The sequence below is a fragment of the Oculina patagonica genome, chromosome 14 (assembly GCF_052425735.1).
Source record: "Oculina patagonica isolate OP01 chromosome 14, crgOcupat, whole genome shotgun sequence".
NCBI lineage: Eukaryota > Metazoa > Cnidaria > Anthozoa > Scleractinia > Oculinidae > Oculina > Oculina patagonica.
In genome coordinates this window covers 25,441,600-25,462,068 of record NC_135771.1, presented here as the reverse complement: position 1 = coordinate 25,462,068, position 20,469 = coordinate 25,441,600, and the positions used below count along the sequence as shown (strand labels likewise).

Below are 20,469 nucleotides of genomic sequence, written 5' to 3'. Positions count from 1 at the left end.
TCACTTGGGGCTATATTCTTGGCACCCCTTCACTTGGCAACCTAGCAACAAAAATCTAAAGAACAATGTCTGTTCTATCTCTCAAACATAAAATCGCCTTCAATTTATTCTCTCAGTTTAAATTCGCTGATTATCTTAGAAAAAATACAGTCTGAAGAGTTGAAGAATTCTCTACAAGTTTAAAATTGCTAAAAACATAAAAATGGGCAATATTGGGCAATGAGTTTTTGTTCCCTAAAAGTTTCTGCCACTTGAACAGTCGACTAGAGTTAGTTAACACAAAACAGTACTTGTAACAACATTCCAAAACTTTTGACTAAATTTCCTCATTGGGTGCTCCTGAAGAGAGAAGGGCATGGTTCAATAAATTTCTCACTCCATATATATATTTAAGAGTAAGTGGAGGTTCGGGGAAGCTTGTAGTCAGGATATCAAACATAAAAAAGAACAAACAGTGTAGTAAGAGTGTTTCTAAAGTTTTTTTATTTCTTCTAATAATGCAACCAAGGTCTGTACCATCCCCTTCCAGATGATTGGTAAATTTATGGGCTTAATTGTGTTCACGGTGGCCTAATGGTTAGCGCGCTCGACTCCGAGTCAAACGGCCCGGGTTCGGCCTGGCCAGCACTGCGTTGTGTTCTTGGGCAAGACACTTTACTCTCACAGTGCCTCTCTCTACCCAGGTGTATAAATGGGTACCGGCGAATTGACTGCTGGGGGTATCCCTGCGATGGACTAGCATCCCATCCAGGGGGGAGTAGCAATATTCCTAGTCGCTTAATGCTATGGAAACCGGGATAAGCTCCGGCTGTATGGGCCACTTGGCTCAGACACAGACTTTACCATTACTAATTGTGTTCACACTAAAATTCACATTTATTTATCCAACCAATAAATGACTTTATTTTTCTTCAGGAACAAAGAGCTCAATTATCTAACATGCTGTTTACTCTTGATGTGCAGATCACAGACATGCAGTCAGTTAAGTACTGGACAAACTTTATTCAGTTCTATATTTAATAGATAGATTACTCAGCACAATAACATTTACTGTGATGATTTTTGGTATTCATTTCCCACAAAAAACTTTGAGGCTGATTCTAAAGTTGTCAATGACACTTCTTTGTTTAATGACAAGAATAATGATTTTATAAGTAAGCTGGTCATTCCTTTATTTCTGGGAGTGTTCAGGTTAAATACTTGTTTTCTAAAAGTGATAAACTAATTAAAGAAGCAGCGACAACATTAATGCATTTTTTTACTTCAGGGGTATAATGATTACTTTCACCAAAGTCTCTTTAAAGAGTTTTCTGATCTAAGGGACCGTTCATTTTTTATGGGGTAGGGGGGGCTGGTGGGATTTGATAGATAGTCACTGTTATATATAATGGCCCCCCTTCTTCATCGAAAATTTTTGCCTGGCCCCCCCTCGAAATCAAATTTTTTTTCGATGACCCCCCCCCCCCAAAAAAAAAAAAAATAATAAAAAAAAAAAAACCAAAAAACAATAATCAAGTGAAATTAAAATATATCGAGCCTTGTGAATAAAGAATTTATCAGTGTACAAAAAACACATTCCAAATAGCTGGCATTGCCTCAACTGTTTATTGTGGATGTTGTCTGTTAGTATGGGTTGTCTGCACTTGTAACCAATAAGCTGTTGGGTTGAGTTAATGGCATTTGGTACATAACCAAGTAGGGGGGTTCGGGGGCATACTCCCCCGGAAAAAATTAAATTTTGAGAACCTCAGGAATGTTATTTTGGGCATTCTGGCAAGACTTTTTTACTCTTTCAGAAGCCTCTTTACAACACTTAAAAGTACAATTATTTAGTGAACCCCCCCTTACAGACCATTTTTTTTTGGCTGGGTTCCCCTTTAAAGCCAAATTTTTTCGGATGACCCCCCCTCAAATCCCACCAGCCCCCCCCCTATCTCATAAAAAATGAACCGTCCCTAACACTGAAGCAAATGATCCTGAAGCAAAAGAAACTGTCAGTCACTAAAGACATTTAAGAAAACGATTCGGAAACGTGACTTCAGTATCTTTTTAAACAATGAATGCTGCAATTGCCACCTCTGTGACTATTAATACTAACCATGTATAAAGTCTTTAAAAATTGTTTCAAAAATTTTTTGGGATTTGGACTGTCTGCATGCGCTGAATGGATCTTGAACTTTTAACAAGAGATGGGTGTAAGAGTTGACCTGATAAGGGGTTAGCTCCACCTGTAAATCTCTTGCTGAGTTACTTGAGTTACTTATTCTCTCAGTTTAAATTCGCTGATTGTCTGGAAAAAAATACAGTCTGTAGTTTGTAAGAATTCTCTGCAAGTTTAAATTGCTAAAAACATAAAAGTGGGCAAAATTAAGCAATGAGATTTTGTTCCCTAAAAGTTTCTGCCACTTTAGTAGTCCACTAGAGAATCATAAAAAGATTAAACTGTGTTAGTTAACACAAAACAATTTTTTTTCTTCAGGAACAAAGAGCAAAATCATTGTACATGCTGTTCGCTCTTGATGTGCAGATCACAGATATGCAGTCAGTTAAGTACTGGACAAACTTTATTCAGTTAAATAAATAGATTACTTGGCACAATAACATTTGCTGTGACAATTTTTGGTACCCATGCCCCACAAGGGAGGGGCGGTGGCCTAATGGTTAGGGCTCTCGACTCCGAGTCAAACGGCCCGGGTTGGACTGTCTGCATGCGCTGAATGGATCTTGGACTTTGTACAAGAGATGGGTGTAAGAGTTGACCTGATAAGGGGTTAGCTCCACCTGTAAATCTCTTCCTGAGTTTCTCGATCTGTGAGACAAAGACTGGTCTTACAAAATAATAAAAAAATGTTGGAATTTTGACTATCTGCATGTGCTAAATGGATCTTGAACTTTTTACAAGAGATGGGTGTAAGAGTTGACCTGATAAGGGGTTAGTTCCACCCGTAAATCTCTTCCTGAAATACTTGATCTGTGAAGCAAAAATAAGTCTTACATCAAAATTTATTAAAATAAAAAACATGTTTAGAATTGTGACTGTCTGCATGCGCTGAACGGATCTTGGACTTTTGTACAAGAGATGGGTGTAAGAACTGGCCCACAAGGGAGCTGGCTCCACCCAACAAAATCTCTTACTAGGTTTCTTGATCTGTAAAGCAAAGACTGGTCCTACATTAAAATCAAGAGAAGCAAAAAACTGTTAATTAATTTGGTATTTGGATAGGTACTGAATGGATGAGAGATTCCATAGTATTTCACTAAAGGAAAATTCCTCCAAAAATTGTTAATTCATTTGGTATTTGGACCTGCACTGAATGGATCTGAAATGGCTATGGTGTTTTTGCTATAGGTAAATTTCCCCATAAATTTGCATGTGAAGCAAAGACTGATTTTAATTCAGAATCGAAGTTGCTGAAAATTAAAACTTGCCGTCTTCAGACCCTGGTCTGAGCAAATTGAAGGAGACATTCTTCTCAAAATAATATATTTTTTCTCTTTTACAGGTGAAACCATTGCAGCTGTTTAACAGGATGATATTCCACTAATGCCAGTAAACAGGTGAGCTCCATTTCTATTCCTTAGAAGCCACAAGTGCAGGCGAATTTCCGGCTGTGGTTTCATGCTAAAGGAAAATGTGCAATAGTTTTTGGTTGTATGCAATAATCTGTAAATCCCACTGGATAAACAGATGTATCCTTAAGCTCCCATATATGTGAAAGGGTGGGGATGCTCCTTGTCTGACTTGGGGGTGTACGGTAAATTAAGAGTGAACATGTATGTCTTAGAAAACTAGGCATAATTGATCAAAGTGGAAAGAAGGGGGTCGACTGATCCCTGCCTACCCAACTTGTAACCATGGTAACATTTTTTAGTTAACTGATTTTGTTGTTTGTTAAGAACAGATCACCCCCTAAGAAGTACCGGTAGTCCATTTGGCATGACAAAAGTTGTGATTTTAGATCAACTTTAGCAGTTTGTATCACTAAATATATTTAACCAACAGATTCAACTTGTACTTTGATAGACTTTAGCAACGGGGGGTGTTCTCAAAAGCAACAAAGTCAATCAACAAAAAAATGTTACCATGGTTACTAGTTGGGTAGGGCCTGTATGCAACACTAATATGGTGGAATCCATCTGACCCCCTTCCCTCTGCCTGGTTTACTGACACTTTTGAGGTTGTTCATGACAAAACTCCAAAATTTATACTAGTTGAGGTCTTGTTTGGGATTGCATGTGAGTCACGTGACCATATGAGTCATACTGTGACAGCAGTCCAGATTGATCAGGCATGAAGTGGTTTCTTTGAGCGATCAAAATAGCTCTTACCATGCCCAGATTGGTCTACTTGCGGCGTTTCATTCCAATCTTCCGAGGAACACTCCTTTTCCTTTTTATATAGGAGTCCCCCTGGATCCCTTAACAACCTCAGTATGCGCACATTTGTGAAGTATCTATTGATTACTCGCCCTTCCAGATAGAGCTTGCCATCCCCTTCCAGATGATTGGTAAATTTATGGGCTTAATTGTGTTCACGGTGGCCTAATGGTTAGCGCGCTCGACTCCGAGTCAAACGGCCCGGGTTCGGCCTGGCCAGCACTGCGTTGTGTTCTTGGGCAAGACACTTTACTCTCACAGTGCCTCTCTCCACCCAGGTGTATAAATGGGTACCGGCGAATTGACTGCTGGGGGTAACCCTGCGATGGACTAGCATCCCATCCAGGGGGGAGTAGCAATATTCCTAGTCACTTAATGCTATGGAAACCGGGATAAGCTCCGGCTGTATGGGCCACTTGGCTCGGACACAGACTTTACCATTACTAATTGTGTTCACACTAAAATTCACATTTATTTATCCAACCAATAAATGACTTTATTTTTCTTCAGGAACAAAGAGCTCAATTATCTAACATGCTGTTTACTCTTGATGTGCAGATCACAGACATGCAGTCAGTTAAGTACTGGACAAACTTTATTCAGTTCTATATTTAATAGATAGATTACTCAGCACAATAACATTTACTGTGATGATTTTTGGTATTCATTTCCCACAAAAAACTTTGAGGCTGATTCTAAAGTTGTCAATGACACTTCTTTGTTTAATGACAAGAATAATGATTTTATAAGTAAGCTGGTCATTCCTTTATTTCTGGGAGTGTTCAGGTTAAATACTTGTTTTCTAAAAGTGATAAACTAATTAAAGAAGCAGCGACAACATTAATGCATTTTTTTACTTCAGGGGTATAATGATTACTTTCACCAAAGTCTCTTTAAAGAGTTTTCTGATCTAAGGGACCGTTCATTTTTTATGGGGTAGGGGGGCTGGTGGGATTTGATAGATAGTCACTGTTATATATAATGGCCCCCCCTTCTTCATCGAAAATTTTTGCCTGGCCCCCCCTCAAAATCAATTTTTTTTTTCGATGACCCCCCCCCCCAAAAAAAAAAATAAATAAATAAAAAAAAAAAACCCACAAAACAATAATCAAGTGAAATTAAAATATATCGAGCCTTGTGAATAAAGAATTTATCAGTGTACAAAAAACACATTCCAAATAGCTGGCATTGCCTCAACTGTTTATTGTGGATGTTGTCTGTTAGTATGGGTTGTCTGCACTTGTAACCAATAAGCTGTTGGGTTGAGTTAATGGCATTTGGTACATAACAAAGTAGGGGGGTTCGGGGGGCATACTCCCCCGGAAAAAATTAAATTTTGAGAACCTCAGGAATGTTATTTTGGGCATTCTGGCAAGACTTTTTTACTCTTTCAGAAGCCTCTTTACAACACTTAAAAGTACAATTATTTAGTGAACCCCCCCTTACAGACCATTTTTTTTGGCTGGCCCCCCCTTTAAAGCCAAATTTTTTCGGATGACCCCCCCTCAAATCCCACCAGCCCCCCCCCCTATCTCATAAAAAATGAACCGTCCCTAACACTGAAGCAAATGATCCTGAAGCAAAAGAAACTGTCAGTCACTAAAGACATTTAAGAAAACGATTCGGAAACGTGACTTCAGTATCTTTTTAAACAATGAATGCTGCAATTGCCACCTCTGTGACTAAAAAAAAATTGTTTCAAAAATTTTTTGGGATTTGGACTGTCTGCATGCGCTGAATGGATCTTGAACTTTTAACAAGAGATGGGTGTAAGAGTTGACCTGATAAGGGGTTAGCTCCACCTGTAAATCTCTTGCTGAGTTACTTGAGTTACTTATTCTCTCAGTTTAAATTCGCTGATTGTCTGGAAAAAAATACAGTCTGTAGTTTGTAAGAATTCTCTGCAAGTTTAAATTGCTAAAAACATAAAAGTGGGCAAAATTAAGCAATGAGATTTTGTTCCCTAAAAGTTTCTGCCACTTTAGTAGTCCACTAGAGAATCATAAAAAGATTAAACTGTGTTAGTTAACACAAAACAATTTTTTTTCTTCAGGAACAAAGAGCAAAATCATTGTACATGCTGTTCGCTCTTGATGTGCAGATCACAGATATGCAGTCAGTTAAGTACTGGACAAACTTTATTCAGTTAAATAAATAGATTACTTGGCACAATAACATTTGCTGTGACAATTTTTGGTACCCATGCCCCACAAGGGAGGGGCGGTGGCCTAATGGTTAGGGCTCTCGACTCCGAGTCAAACGGCCCGGGTTGGACTGTCTGCATGCGCTGAATGGATCTTGGACTTTGTACAAGAGATGGGTGTAAGAGTTGACCTGATAAGGGGTTAGCTCCACCTGTAAATCTCTTCCTGAGTTTCTCAATCTGTGAGACAAAGACTGGTCTTACAAAATAATAAAAAAATGTTGGAATTTTGACTATCTGCATGTGCTAAATGGATCTTGAACTTTGTACAAGAGATGGGTGTAAGAGTTGACCTGATAAGGGGTTAGTTCCACCTGTAAATCTCTTCCTGAAATACTTGATCTGTGAAGCAAAAATAAGTCTTACATCAAAATTTATTAAAATAAAAAACATGTTTAGAATTTTGACTGTCTGCATGCGCTGAACGGATCTTGGACTTTTGTACAAGAGATGGGTGTAAGAACTGGCCCACAAGGGAGCTGGCTCCACCCAACAAAATCTCTTACTAAGTTTCTTGATCTGTAAAGCAAAGACTGGTCCTACATTAAAATTAAGAGAAGCAAAAAATTGTTAATTAATTTGGTATTTGGATAAGTACTGAATGGATGAGAGATTCCATAGTATTTCACTAAAGGAAAATTCCTCCAAAAATTGTTAATTCATTTGGTATTTGGACCTGCACTGAATGGATCTGAAATGGCTATGGTGTTTTTGCTATAGGTAAATTTCCCCATAAATTTGCATGTGAAGCAAAGACTGATTTTAATTCAGAATCGAAGTTGCTGAAAATTAAAACTTGCCGTCTTCAGACCCTGGTCTGAGCAAATTGAAGAAGACATTCTTCTCAAAATAATATATTTTTTCTCTTTTACAGGTGAAACCATTGCAGCTGTTTAACGGGATGATATTCCACTAATGCCAGTAAACAGGTGAGCTCCATTTCTATTCCTTCGAAGCCACAAGTGCAGGCGAATTTCCGGCTGTGGTTTCATGCTAAAGGAAAATGTGCAATAGTTTTTGGTGGTGTGCAATAATCTGTAAATCCCACTGGATAAACAGATGTATCCTTAAGCTCCCATATATGTGAAAGGGTGGGGATGCTCCTTGTCTGACTTGGGGGTGTACGGTAAATTAAGAGTGAACATGTATGTCTTAGAAAACTAGGCATAATTGATCAAAGTGGAAAGAAGGGGGTCGACTGATCCCTGCCTACCCAACTTGTAACCATGGTAACATTTTTTAGTTAACTGATTTTGTTGTTTGTTAAGAACAGATCACCCCCTAAGAAGTACCGGTAGTCCATTTGGCATGACAAAAGTTGTGATTTTAGATCAACTTTAGCAGTTTGTATCACTAAATATATTTAACCAACAGATTCAACTTGTACTTTGATAGACTTTAGCAACGGGGGGTGTTCTCAAAAGCAACAAAGTCAATCAACAAAAAAATGTTACCATGGTTACTAGTTGGGTAGGGCCTGTATGCAACACTAATATGGTGGAATCCATCTGACCCCCTTCCCTCTGCCTGGTTTACTGACACTTTTGAGGTTGTTCATGACAAAACTCCAAAATTTATACTAGTTGAGGTCTTGTTTGGGATTGCATGTGAGTCACGTGACCATATGAGTCATACTGTGACAGCAGTCCAGATTGATCAGGCATGAAGTGGTTTCTTTGAGCGATCAAAATAGCTCTTACCACGCCCAGATTGGTCTACTTGCGGCGTTTCATTCCAATCTTCCGAGGAACACTCCTTTTCCTTTTTATATAGGAGTCCCCCTGGATCCCTTAACAACCTCAGTATGCGCACATTTGTGAAGTATCTATTGATTACTCGCCCTTCCAGATAGAGCTTGCCATCCCCTTCCAGATGATTGGTAAATTTATGGGCTTAATTGTGTTCACGGTGGCCTAATGGTTAGCGCGCTCGACTCCGAGTCAAACGGCCCGGGTTCGGCCTGGCCAGCACTGCGTTGTGTTCTTGGGCAAGACACTTTACTCTCACAGTGCCTCTCTCCACCCAGGTGTATAAATGGGTACCGGCGAATTGACTGCTGGGGGTAACCCTGCGATGGACTAGCATCCCATCCAGGGGGGAGTAGCAATATTCCTAGTCACTTAATGCTATGGAAACCGGGATAAGCTCCGGCTGTATGGGCCACTTGGCTCGGACACAGACTTTACCATTACTAATTGTGTTCACACTAAAATTCACATTTATTTATCCAACCAATAAATGACTTTATTTTTCTTCAGGAACAAAGAGCTCAATTATCTAACATGCTGTTTACTCTTGATGTGCAGATCACAGACATGCAGTCAGTTAAGTACTGGACAAACTTTATTCAGTTCTATATTTAATAGATAGATTACTCAGCACAATAACATTTACTGTGATGATTTTTGGTATTCATTTCCCACAAAAAACTTTGAGGCTGATTCTAAAGTTGTCAATGACACTTCTTTGTTTAATGACAAGAATAATGATTTTATAAGTAAGCTGGTCATTCCTTTATTTCTGGGAGTGTTCAGGTTAAATACTTGTTTTCTAAAAGTGATAAACTAATTAAAGAAGCAGCGACAACATTAATGCATTTTTTTACTTCAGGGGTATAATGATTACTTTCACCAAAGTCTCTTTAAAGAGTTTTCTGATCTAAGGGACCGTTCATTTTTTATGGGGTAGGGGGGGCTGGTGGGATTTGATAGATAGTCACTGTTATATATAATGGCCCCCCCTTCTTCATCGAAAATTTTTGCCTGGTCCCCCCTCAAAATCAATTTTTTTTTTCGATGACCCCCCCCCCCCAAAAAAAAAAATAAATAAATAAAAAAAAAAAACCCACAAAACAATAATCAAGTGAAATTAAAATATATCGAGCCTTGTGAATAAAGAATTTATCAGTGTACAAAAAACACATTCCAAATAGCTGGCATTGCCTCAACTGTTTATTGTGGATGTTGTCTGTTAGTATGGGTTGTCTGCACTTGTAACCAATAAGCTGTTGGGTTGAGTTAATGGCATTTGGTACATAACAAAGTAGGGGGTTTCGGGGGGCATACTCCCCCGGAAAAAATTAAATTTTGAGAACCTCAGGAATGTTATTTTGGGCATTCTGGCAAGACTTTTTTACTCTTTCAGAAGCCTCTTTACAACACTTAAAAGTACAATTATTTAGTGAACCCCCCCTTACAGACCATTTTTTTTGGCTGGCCCCCCCTTTAAAGCCAAATTTTTTCGGATGACCCCCCCTCAAATCCCACCAGCCCCCCCCCCCCTATCTCATAAAAAATGAACCGTCCCTAACACTGAAGCAAATGATCCTGAAGCAAAAGAAACTGTCAGTCACTAAAGACATTTAAGAAAACGATTCAGAAACGTGACTTCAGTATCTTTTTAAACAATGAATGCTGCAATTGCCACCTCTGTGACTAAAACTACCATGATAAAGTCTAAAAATTGTTTCAAAAATTTTTTGGGATTTGGACTGTCTGCATGCGCTGAATGGATCTTGGGGGGGGCCCCAAAAAAAGGAATTGGAATGTCTGCATGCGCTAGACTGAACTTTTAACAAGAGATGGGTGTAAGAGTTGACCTGATAAGGGGTTAGCTCCACCTGTAAATCTCTTGCTGAGTTACTTGAGTTACTTATTCTCTCAGTTTAAATTCGCTGATTGTCTGGAAAAAAATACAGTCTGTAGTTTGTAAGAATTCTCTGCAAGTTTAAATTGCTAAAAACATAAAAGTGGGCAAAATTAGCAATGAGATTTTGTTCCCTAAAAGTTTCTGCCACTTTAGTAGTCCACTAGAGAATCATAAAAAGATTAAACTGTGTTAGTTAACACAAAACAATTTTTTTTCTTCAGGAACAAAGAGCAAAATATTGTACTGCTGTTCGCTCTTGATGTGCAGATCACAGATATGCAGTCAGTTAAGTACTGGACAAACTTTATTCAGTTAAATAAATAGATTACTTGGCAAAAAATTTGCTGTGAAATTTGGTACCCATGCCCCACAAGGGAGGGGCGGTGGCCTAATGGTTAGGGCTCTCGACTCCGAGTCAAACGGCCCGGGTTGGACTGTCTGCATGCGCTGAATGGATCTTGGACTTTGTACAAGAGATGGGTGTAAGAGTTGACCTGATAAGGGGTTAGCTCCACCTGTAAATCTCTTCCTGAGTTTCTCGATCTGTGAGACAAAGACTGGTCTTACAAAATAATAAAAAAATGTTGGAATTTTGACTATCTGCATGTGCTAAATGGATCTTGAACTTTGTACAAGAGATGGGTGTAAGAGTTGACCTGATAAGGGGTTAGTTCCACCTGTAAATCTCTTCCTGAAATACTTGATCTGTGAAGCAAAAATAAGTCTTACATCAAAATTTATTAAAATAAAAAACATGTTTAGAATTTTGACTGTCTGCATGCGCTGAACGGATCTTGGACTTTTGTACAAGAGATGGGTGTAAGAACTGGCCCACAAGGGAGCTGGCTCCACCCAACAAAATCTCTTACTAAGTTTCTTGATCTGTAAAGCAAAGACTGGTCCTACATTAAAATTAAGAGAAGCAAAAAATTGTTAATTAATTTGGTATTTGGATAAGTACTGAATGGATGAGAGATTCCATAGTATTTCACTAAAGGAAAATTCCTCCAAAAATTGTTAATTCATTTGGTATTTGGACCTGCACTGAATGGATCTGAAATGGCTATGGTGTTTTTGCTATAGGTAAATTTCCCCATAAATTTGCATGTGAAGCAAAGACTGATTTTAATTCAGAATCGAAGTTGCTGAAAATTAAAACTTGCCGTCTTCAGACCCTGGTCTGAGCAAATTGAAGAAGACATTCTTCTCAAAATAATATATTTTTTCTCTTTTACAGGTGAAACCATTGCAGCTGTTTAACGGGATGATATTCCACTAATGCCAGTAAACAGGTGAGCTCCATTTCTATTCCTTCGAAGCCACAAGTGCAGGCGAATTTCCGGCTGTGGTTTCATGCTAAAGGAAAATGTGCAATAGTTTTTGGTGGTGTGCAATAATCTGTAAATCCCACTGGATAAACAGATGTATCCTTAAGCTCCCATATATGTGAAAGGGTGGGGATGCTCCTTGTCTGACTTGGGGGTGTACGGTAAATTAAGAGTGAACATGTATGTCTTAGAAAACTAGGCATAATTGATCAAAGTGGAAAGAAGGGGGTCGACTGATCCCTGCCTACCCAACTTGTAACCATGGTAACATTTTTTAGTTAACTGATTTTGTTGTTTGTTAAGAACAGATCACCCCCCTAAGAAGTACCGGTAGTCCATTTGGCATGACAAAAGTTGTGATTTTAGATCAACTTTAGCAGTTTGTATCACTAAATATATTTAACCAACAGATTCAACTTGTACTTTGATAGACTTTAGCAACGGGGGCCCCCCTCTGGGGGGGGGGGGGGGGGGGGGGGGGTGTTCTCAAAAGCAACAAAGTCAATCAACAAAAAAATGTTACCATGGTTACTAGTTGGGTAGGGCCTGTATGCAACACTAATATGGTGGAATCCATCTGACCCCCTTCCCTCTGCCTGGTTTACTGACACTTTTGAGGCGACCATTGTTCATGACAAAACTCCAAAATTTATACTAGTTGAGGTCTTGTTTGGGATTGCATGTGAGTCACGTGACCAGGGGGAAAAAAAAAAAAAAAAAAAAAGGGGGGGGGGAAATTTTTTTGAACGGGGAAGGGGGGGGGCTTATAACCGGAATTTTACGGTATGAGTCATACTGTGACAGCAGTCCAGATTGATCAGGCATGAAGTGGTTTCTTTGAGCGATCAAAATAGCTCTTACCATGCCCAGATTGGTCTACTTGCGGCGTTTCATTCCAATCTTCCGAGGAACACTCCTTTTCCTTTTTATATAGGAGTCCCCCTGGATCCCTTAACAACCTCAGTATGCGCACATTTGTGAAGTATCTATTGATTACTCGCCCTTCCAGATAGAGCTTGCATACCAGCATGCGCTATATACTATATAGCCAAGCACCTATCATCCAATCGGAGTGAGTGACATATGACAGGGAACTGAGAGATCTTTTATTTCTCTATAACTGTATTTCTGGATACACTGACCTAAATATTGATCAATATGTTACTTTTGTCACGCATGGCCGGTCCCGCTCTAAGAACCCCACCCTCGTACTTAAACCTGCTTATTGTAAAACCGCAACTTTTCAAGCTTCTTTTTTCAATAGAATTGTAAAACCTAGGAACACTATCTGTAACCTTGCCCCTCACAACAAATTTTCTAGCCCAAGTTTATTCAAATATTTTCTGCGCGTCACTTATTTTACTCTACTGGACACTACCTATGATATTGACATGCCCTGCACCTGGTTCCTCTTCCGTAACTGCCCTTGCCACCGCTCTTAATTTTTGTAATATTAATATTATCTGCATCTTGTTTTATAACTTTAGCTATAAGTAATTAACTAGATTTTATAACTATAATTTTTAACTATAGTAATTAATTAGATTTATTGTATATACATATATTTTTTAATTTAAGATTTTTATCGCCATTCTTTTTAGTTTTTAGGGTTGCGCCCCGCATGGGATACTATTTTCCCGTTCGCGCAATTCCTTTTTGGTCCTTTTCTTTTCTTTTATTTGTAAAATTTTAAGACCAATAAAGTTGATGGATTAGTGTAATATGGCCAAAATCTTGATCATCCCATCAAATCGCACGTTATAGCCTGCGTAGCAGGCGCCGTAGTTTCGAGCTCGCGTATGGGAAACGCGAAAGGCGCGAGGGAGGCACGCGAGGAAAAAATTGATTTTTTTTCCTCGCGCGGCCTTCTCGCGACCGCGCCCTCTTTTAAACGGGCTAAAAAACGTACACAGACGCCTGCTAAGCAGGCTAGCACGTTGTGCAAACAGAATACGCAGTTCTGCCATTACGGCACGCCTCTAGTAGGCAGTCTAATCACTGTACGAGTAAACAAAACGCGGCCAACTAATCAGAGAGTGTAGGCTCTTCCCGATCAAACATCAATCATGCCCATTTTTCAAAATTGTTTTAAGGTCTTACGTGTGATTTCCAACAAATAACAAAACTGTCGAACTATCAATGCAGCAGCTTGTCAACTGACTGCCTCCTGACCTGTTTGTTTGGTTTGTAACTGACTGTAAGTTCTCGTCTTTTTTAGATGACAACGTGGCCGACGCCATCTTAGCGGAAACTGGGCACAACTTCCGGAACTTTTAAGGAAACTACTGGAGTTCACCAAATGACCAACGTAAGTAAAAGAGATGCTTTCTAACATTTGTCATGAACATAACATTTGATTTTCACAAAAATAAAATAAAAGATGACTGAACTATATACTATATACTCTTTTTGAACTATATAATCTTTTACGTATATAACGTAAATGTGATACGTCGGAGCCAAGCGTTTTCATGATACATGTGTACTGGAAGGAGCCAGTTTTTTAAATTCGCGCTCTTGGTTTAACAAACTGTATCCAGCTATTTTAAGAAAGGTTCTTGGGTAAAGTACAAAGCACGTGCTGCCTTACTACCTTTCAGTCTTGTCGCGCGTACCTCGCGGATTAACTCTATTTATTGGCCGCCATTTTTACTTACTTAAATTTAAGAGTATGAAAAAAATAATGAATTGATTTTTTTTATAAAAGTAAAAAAAAAAAGAACAATTCTTGTGCAGGGACAGTGAGGTGAACTTGTGGCTGCAAGGCCCAAGATAAACACGAGCAAAGCGCGCACCAAACCACTGCGCCAACCTGTTTCAGCCCATATTTTTTCCGCCATTTTTAACTTGTTTAGTCTGATCATGATTGAAACTACCTCAGAAGGTAGTTTCAATCATGATTCGCGCAATGCACTGCCTGATGTGAACACTTTTCACAATGAATCATGATTCATTCGTGATAAAACTAGTCATGTTTCGGCCTAAGATGTGAACGCACCTTTAGAAAATTAGATATAATTGATCAAAGTGGAAAGGAGGGGGTCGGCTGATACCTTCCATATTAAGGATGCATACAAGCCAACATACTTTGGCTCATACTTTTTTACCAGCATTCGAGCGACCACTGTCGAACTATTAATGTTGCAGCCAGTCAACTGACTGCCTCCTGACCTGCTTGTTTGGTTTGTAACTGACTGTAAGTTCTTGTCTATTTCAGATGACAACGTGGCCGACGCCATCTTAGCGGAAACTGGGCACAACTTCCGGAACTTTTAAGGAAACTACTGGAGCTCACCAAATGACCAACGTAAGTTGATAATAATATAATAATAATAAATACCATACGTCAGGGTTTTTATTATACTGGAAGGAGGCAGTTCTTTCAAGTCGCGCTCTTGGTTTAACAAACTGTATCCAGCTAATTTGATAAAGGTTCTCGGATAAAATCACAAAGCACGTGCTGCCTTACTACCTTTCAGTTTTGTCGCGCGCACCTCTCGGATTAACTCTATTTATTGGCCGCCGTATTTGGTACTTTAAAAAAGATTATGAAAAAAATGATGAATTTATTTTTTATAAAAGTAAAAAAAAAAAATTCTTGTGCACGGACAGTGGGATGAACTTGTGATTGCAAGCCCCAAGATAAACGCGAACAAGGCACGCACCAAACCACTGCGCCAACCTGTTTCAGACACTTACCCTGGTGTTAATTGAACTACCAACTTTCTGCGCGGTCAGCTGAAACTCACCTCAATTGTGGCGCAAATAATTTTAGTCAAGAAAATGCATTTTGTCGGATAAGCCTTTATTTTATTCTGTTTGAAACTATCAGCGGGTTCTAAATTTTAATTATCTCGCGATATTACATTGAACTATCTTACAAATCTAGCCATAAAAGATACACTTACATCGCAAGTTTAACCAAAACTTGCTAAAACGTACATCGCAACTTTAGTGGGAAAGTTGACATTGAAATCAAGAAACAATTTTGTAAGGTAATGATATGTTTTGTTTTCGTTTAGGTATCAACAGGAACAGCGAGCAGCTTTAAAGTTTGGGATGAATTTCGAAAGGATCATTAACGCCGCCATCAAAGTTCCTCTCATTGACATTTTTCTCTGAACGGAAGAGGCAAGCTCGAGTAAGTTTTATTGTTAACATGTTTACTGTTGATTCGAATTTGAAATTTAAAATTTATGAGAAAACTTTCTTTGGCCAGATTCACACTTCCTTGTCAGGTTAAGTCAATAAGCGATAAAAAATAAATTTGAGCGGAAGCCTAATTGTAATAATTTAAACATTTTCAGTACAAAAAGGGCGATTTCAACACAGGATTTTTTTCAACTGGAAGTATTCTTTCCGTTGTGTTGCTATCTAGATTCGTCCCAATTTTTTTTCCTTGAAGATGATCGGATTTGGTACTAAAAACAGTTTGAAAAATAAAATTCATCCATATGGCGAATTTATTTATTTTTTTCATTATAAAAAAGAACTATTTATACGCCAGGACAGAGGCTTGAACTTGTGCTTGCTAGCCCCGAGTTTTACGCGGGACAGGCGCGCACCAAACCATTGCGCCATCCGGTTTTGTACATTTAAATTTGATGAAAATTCAGCTTAAGGTGGCCGAATACAGTTTTTACGTGGCTCAAAGGCGCGCGCTACGATTTTCTGCTTGACGTCATTATTGCTCGCGCGGGCTAAAATGGCGCAAGCAACTCTAAACAGAAACGAAAAGGAGTTCCATCTGTTTCACCGCGCTTTACCAAATTTGTATACAAAAGAAAACTTCAAAATACTTCCAGATAGGTCTTGAAACCTGGGATAGAAAAAAATATGCCAAAAAAGGTGGATAATCAACCGAAGAGAAGTTCTAATTTTTCTTTCATTATCGCTCGCGACGCATGGCGTCATATTAGCGCGCGCTCGCACGCCATTCGTCGCGTTTTTCAATTTTCTCGATTAAACCTATTACGAAAATTTTAAATTACATTCAAGGGGTGAAAATCACAGAATTTTGAAAAAATCTGTAAGACAGATTTTGAGCTATTTTAATAATCGGCAAAATATCAATTTTCCTATTTTGCGAAAAATCTTCTTACAGATTTTTATATTATTTTGCATGAATGATATATCAAAGCAATCTTATTTCTGAAATTTTAAGGTAAGGTCGTACGGGTGGATTTTGAGAAAAACGCCGTTTAAACTACTAGTGCCAGTCCCCTCTCAAGCACTCGGCCGTTCATTTAAGCTGTTTATAAGCATTTTTATTTTCCAAATATCGCATTAGATGGTTTTAGGATTTAACAAACAGTGAGAAGAAAAAGAAAAAACTTTTCTGGAGATTGTATAAGAAAGTTAAAGATTGGACTGATTTGCCCTCTCAAAACTGTATTAAGCCACCTTAACTCGCATACGGTCAGCCGTAAGTACATCGACAGTGCGTTCAAAAATTGTTTTTCTTCTACGTGTTTGTGTTTGAAATTTTATTTATCTCGGGACAGTTTCGTCCGCAACGCAGTCTAATTTCATTGAAATGTCTTACAAATCAGCGATAAGAACTATTAGGTTTGGGAAAAAGCCAAAATACAAATACATGTAGTAATTTAAATTGATACTCTTTTCACGTGTAAACAGAACCTTCTTCAGTCTATAAATCCAATCGTGTTTTGTTGCGCTTTCCAAAGTTTATTGCGTCCCAATAAAATTGAAATGAAATGTTTTGTTTACGTCTGCTAATTAATAGCGCAATTTGCATCTTATATTCTCACCTTCGAAATTAAACTTGCATAGTAAATAATAAATGGCGTCTACGAAAGTTGACATTGTAGTCAAGAAACAGTTTTGGTAAGTTTTTTTTTCGTTTTTGTTTAGGTATCAACTAGCCTGCGAACAGGCTTTCCGGAGAGGCTAGGTATCAACAGGAACAGCGAGCATCTTCGAAGTTTGGGATGGATTTCGAGAGGATTACAAACGCCGTCATCAAAGTTCCTTTCACGGGCATTTTTCTGTGAACGTATGGGCCAAGTAAGTTTTATTTAAACATTTTCAGTGAAGAAAATACATCAGCAAACTTGAACGAAGCTTTTCCACCTTCGGTTTAGAATAAAACAGGATTTTTATGCAACAGGGCGTATGTGTGCCGTTGTTTGGGTGAGGGTTATTAGGTTGTACCGTTTTTGAGTAAAATTTTTCAAAGTCTTTTTGAGTTCTCATCCTTGTGGTAAAAGTTTATATATACGCATGCGCGTCTGGTATGATATTTTTTTGTCAAATGTTTCTTATGTCTTTTCGTTCTATTTCTCTTGCAGATGCCTTGCAAACGACCAGAACTAGTGATTGAGAGACGACCAAAATAAAAATATCAGCCAAGGAAAAAAATGAAAAAAGTGGGGGTACAATCCCAAGCCTCCCCGCCAGCCACCACTAACTACCATTTCTTTTATACTTATAGCGAGAGTTTGGCGCTCTCATCCTTGTGGTACAACTTTGTACACGCATGCGCATTTCGTACCATTTTTTGAGTAAAATTTTTCTAAGTCTTTTTGAGTTCTCATCGTTGTGGTATGACTTTCTACAAACGCATGCTGCGCGTCTATTTTGAGTCAAGTTTTTTTCTAAGTCTTTTGGCGGGAAACGCTTGTATGTGCAATGCTCAAACATTATATATCTCTTTTTCAGATGCCTTGAAAATGACCAGTTTGAAAAACGGCCGTAGCAAAATATCAACCTTGGAAGTAAGATAAAAAGTGTATGTACAATACACCACCTCCCCACCAGCCACCACTAACTACCATTTCTTATATACTTATAGCGAGAGTTTGGCGTTCTCATCCTTGTGGTACAGTGTACTCTAATGCGCATGCGTCGTGGACGAGTATTTCGTTGTTGTATGAAGTGAGGTGTACTGTATGTCGTAACTGTAAGTAGCTTTACTTCCAGTCACGACGTACAGTACATCTCACTTCTTACAAATACGACATACTTGAACAAGACGCATGCAAATTAGAGTTCACTGTACCGCAAAGATGCTAACAGCAAACTCTTGCTGAAAGTATAAGAGAAATGCTACTTAATGATGGCTGGCTGGCTCTCTCAACTTTTTTCTTCCTTCCAAGATTGATATCTTATTTTTCTGTGACTCGCCATTTCAAAGGCACCTGCAAAAAGTCTAGTAAAGATAGCAATGTTGAAACAACTCTGTACAGAAACAAAGCAATTTATTCCGTAATATTACCTTAATACAGACAAATCAATAAAACAATGTCACATTAATACAACAGTTTCAGTGTAAATATCTTTTGCAAACAATAAACAACACAGTAATCAATATCAGAGTCGAACAATGCAAAGTTCATACGACTTCCTCGTAAAACCGCTTTACTCTGAAGATGACTTGATTGAAATGAATCCCTTTGTTTACAAACCTTGCGTTGTTCTACTCTGATGTCGACTACCTTGTTGTGTACCACAGAATAAAAACTATCCGGTGAAACATCTCTCTGCCTTTTGTCGTAACAACACTCGGTTGCTTTTGGTCACAGCTGTAGAAAATAGAAAATAAAATATAAATAGATGATTATGAAATTCTTTTCGCCATAGCCAAGAAAGTATTCTGAATATCATATTGAAAAGGAGAAACTCATTTGCATTTACTTTCAACACACATTTTCACACGTACGGAAATGTGTGTTGGAAGTAAATGCAAATAAGGTTTTTCCTTTTTGATATGACATAAATAGATTATAAACTAGATAAGATTATCACAAGGAAAGTTAAAAAATTTAAACTCCGCTGCTTTCCGAAGACTCTTTATAATAATAGACACTGGGCAATGTACCGCAAAAATATAACGTACAAGAACAACACTGGAACTTGAAGTATATAATTTGAACGCTTTCCGTATGGGCAACATGTACGTTAAGTGTGAAAATATTGTGTCGTTTTCTTTACAAGCTGCACACACCAAAGTACACTACAGAGAAACGTTAGCTTTTCTTTGCTCGATAGGGAAAAGCAAGAAAAAGAAAAATGTTACCCTTTTCAATAAAAAAAAATACATCGATACTAAAATAATTAACTGTCATCTTTCAACCACGTCAAAATTTTCAATGTCAATTTTCAAGATTGTCAAAAACACTGGCTAAAACCTGACTTCTTCAAAGCACTGCGCAAATTTTTAGTGAGATGGAATACCATCCAAAAAGCTTAAGTTTCCCAGTTTGAAGCCGTTACTTGGACTTGTTACACAACTCTCCCTCCGAGAGATCGTTGCGTGACGAGTAGGCGCGTCGCGCAACTCATCCGTTGCGTGACGGGCTCCAAACAACGGCTGCGAAGGAGAACACAAGCTGTGAATTGACCAATTCTGCTAAAAGTTTTATGGTGCAATGGCCGATTGTAATCCTTTCCGATTTTTGGTGTCCTAAATAAAAACTGATTTTAAATATCACGGGCAAAGCTCCTTTAGAACGCTCACATTTTTGTTTAGAGGTGAGACTATCTAACCTGTCACTGGTGGAAATGAAAGCATAATGGCTGCCATCCGTGGTGTATGGTACACGATCAGTCCGCATGGAGACCTTTAACAGTTCACTTATCAATGCACTTATGTAATGGCGTCGAATCTGGAACAAACAAGTCACAGTGTTAACTAACATCCAGCTACAGTAATATTTATACCTGCCAAAATTTGACTATAATTGGTATTTTCACACAGGGTTCAACAGCAAAGATAAGACGAGTTAAGCTGGGGAATTTAAAACTTAATAATGCAGCAAGTGATTCATTCATGTCCCCAGAGGCGCTAATCCTATCGATCCACCTGGTAACCTATGCTTACGTACACCTCGTGCACCTCCCATAAATGCAAATGAAATGGCCCCTACAAGATATGGCCCATACAAGACAATC

General features: G+C 38.5%; 2 long non-coding RNA genes across 10 annotated transcripts in view; one reads left to right on the top strand and one right to left on the bottom strand.

The window, feature by feature from the left end:
• Positions 1-1,982: 1,982 nt before the first annotated feature.
• Positions 1,983-18,270, top strand: LOC144637725 (uncharacterized). Of its 6 annotated transcripts, XR_013567785.1 has the most exons (11): positions 1,983-2,550; positions 3,504-3,558; positions 4,888-4,958; positions 6,431-7,509; positions 8,839-8,909; positions 11,466-11,520; positions 13,775-13,864; positions 14,774-14,863; positions 15,579-15,697; positions 17,431-17,583; positions 17,868-18,270. It is a non-coding gene; the product is annotated as an uncharacterized LOC144637725 (long non-coding RNA). The 6 variants fall into 6 exon arrangements; XR_013567786.1 differs by lacking the exons at positions 1,983-2,550; positions 3,504-3,558; positions 4,888-4,958 and having other exon boundaries at positions 6,161-6,501; positions 7,455-7,509; XR_013567784.1 differs by lacking the exons at positions 1,983-2,550; positions 3,504-3,558; positions 4,888-4,958; positions 6,431-7,509; positions 8,839-8,909 and adding an exon at positions 10,379-10,518.
• LOC144637724 (uncharacterized) overlaps positions 18,270-20,469 on the bottom strand; it is a 16,865-nt gene continuing 14,665 nt past the window's right edge. Inside the window, exons 7-8 of one of the 4 annotated variants that reach the window (XR_013567780.1) lie at positions 18,717-19,100; positions 18,270-18,355 (exon numbers count right to left, since the gene is read on the bottom strand). This is a non-coding gene — a long non-coding RNA (uncharacterized LOC144637724). Of the gene's footprint in view, positions 18,356-18,716; positions 19,101-20,469 lie in introns of those variants that run through there. The other 3 variants (XR_013567779.1, XR_013567778.1, XR_013567777.1) reach the window with 3 other exon arrangements.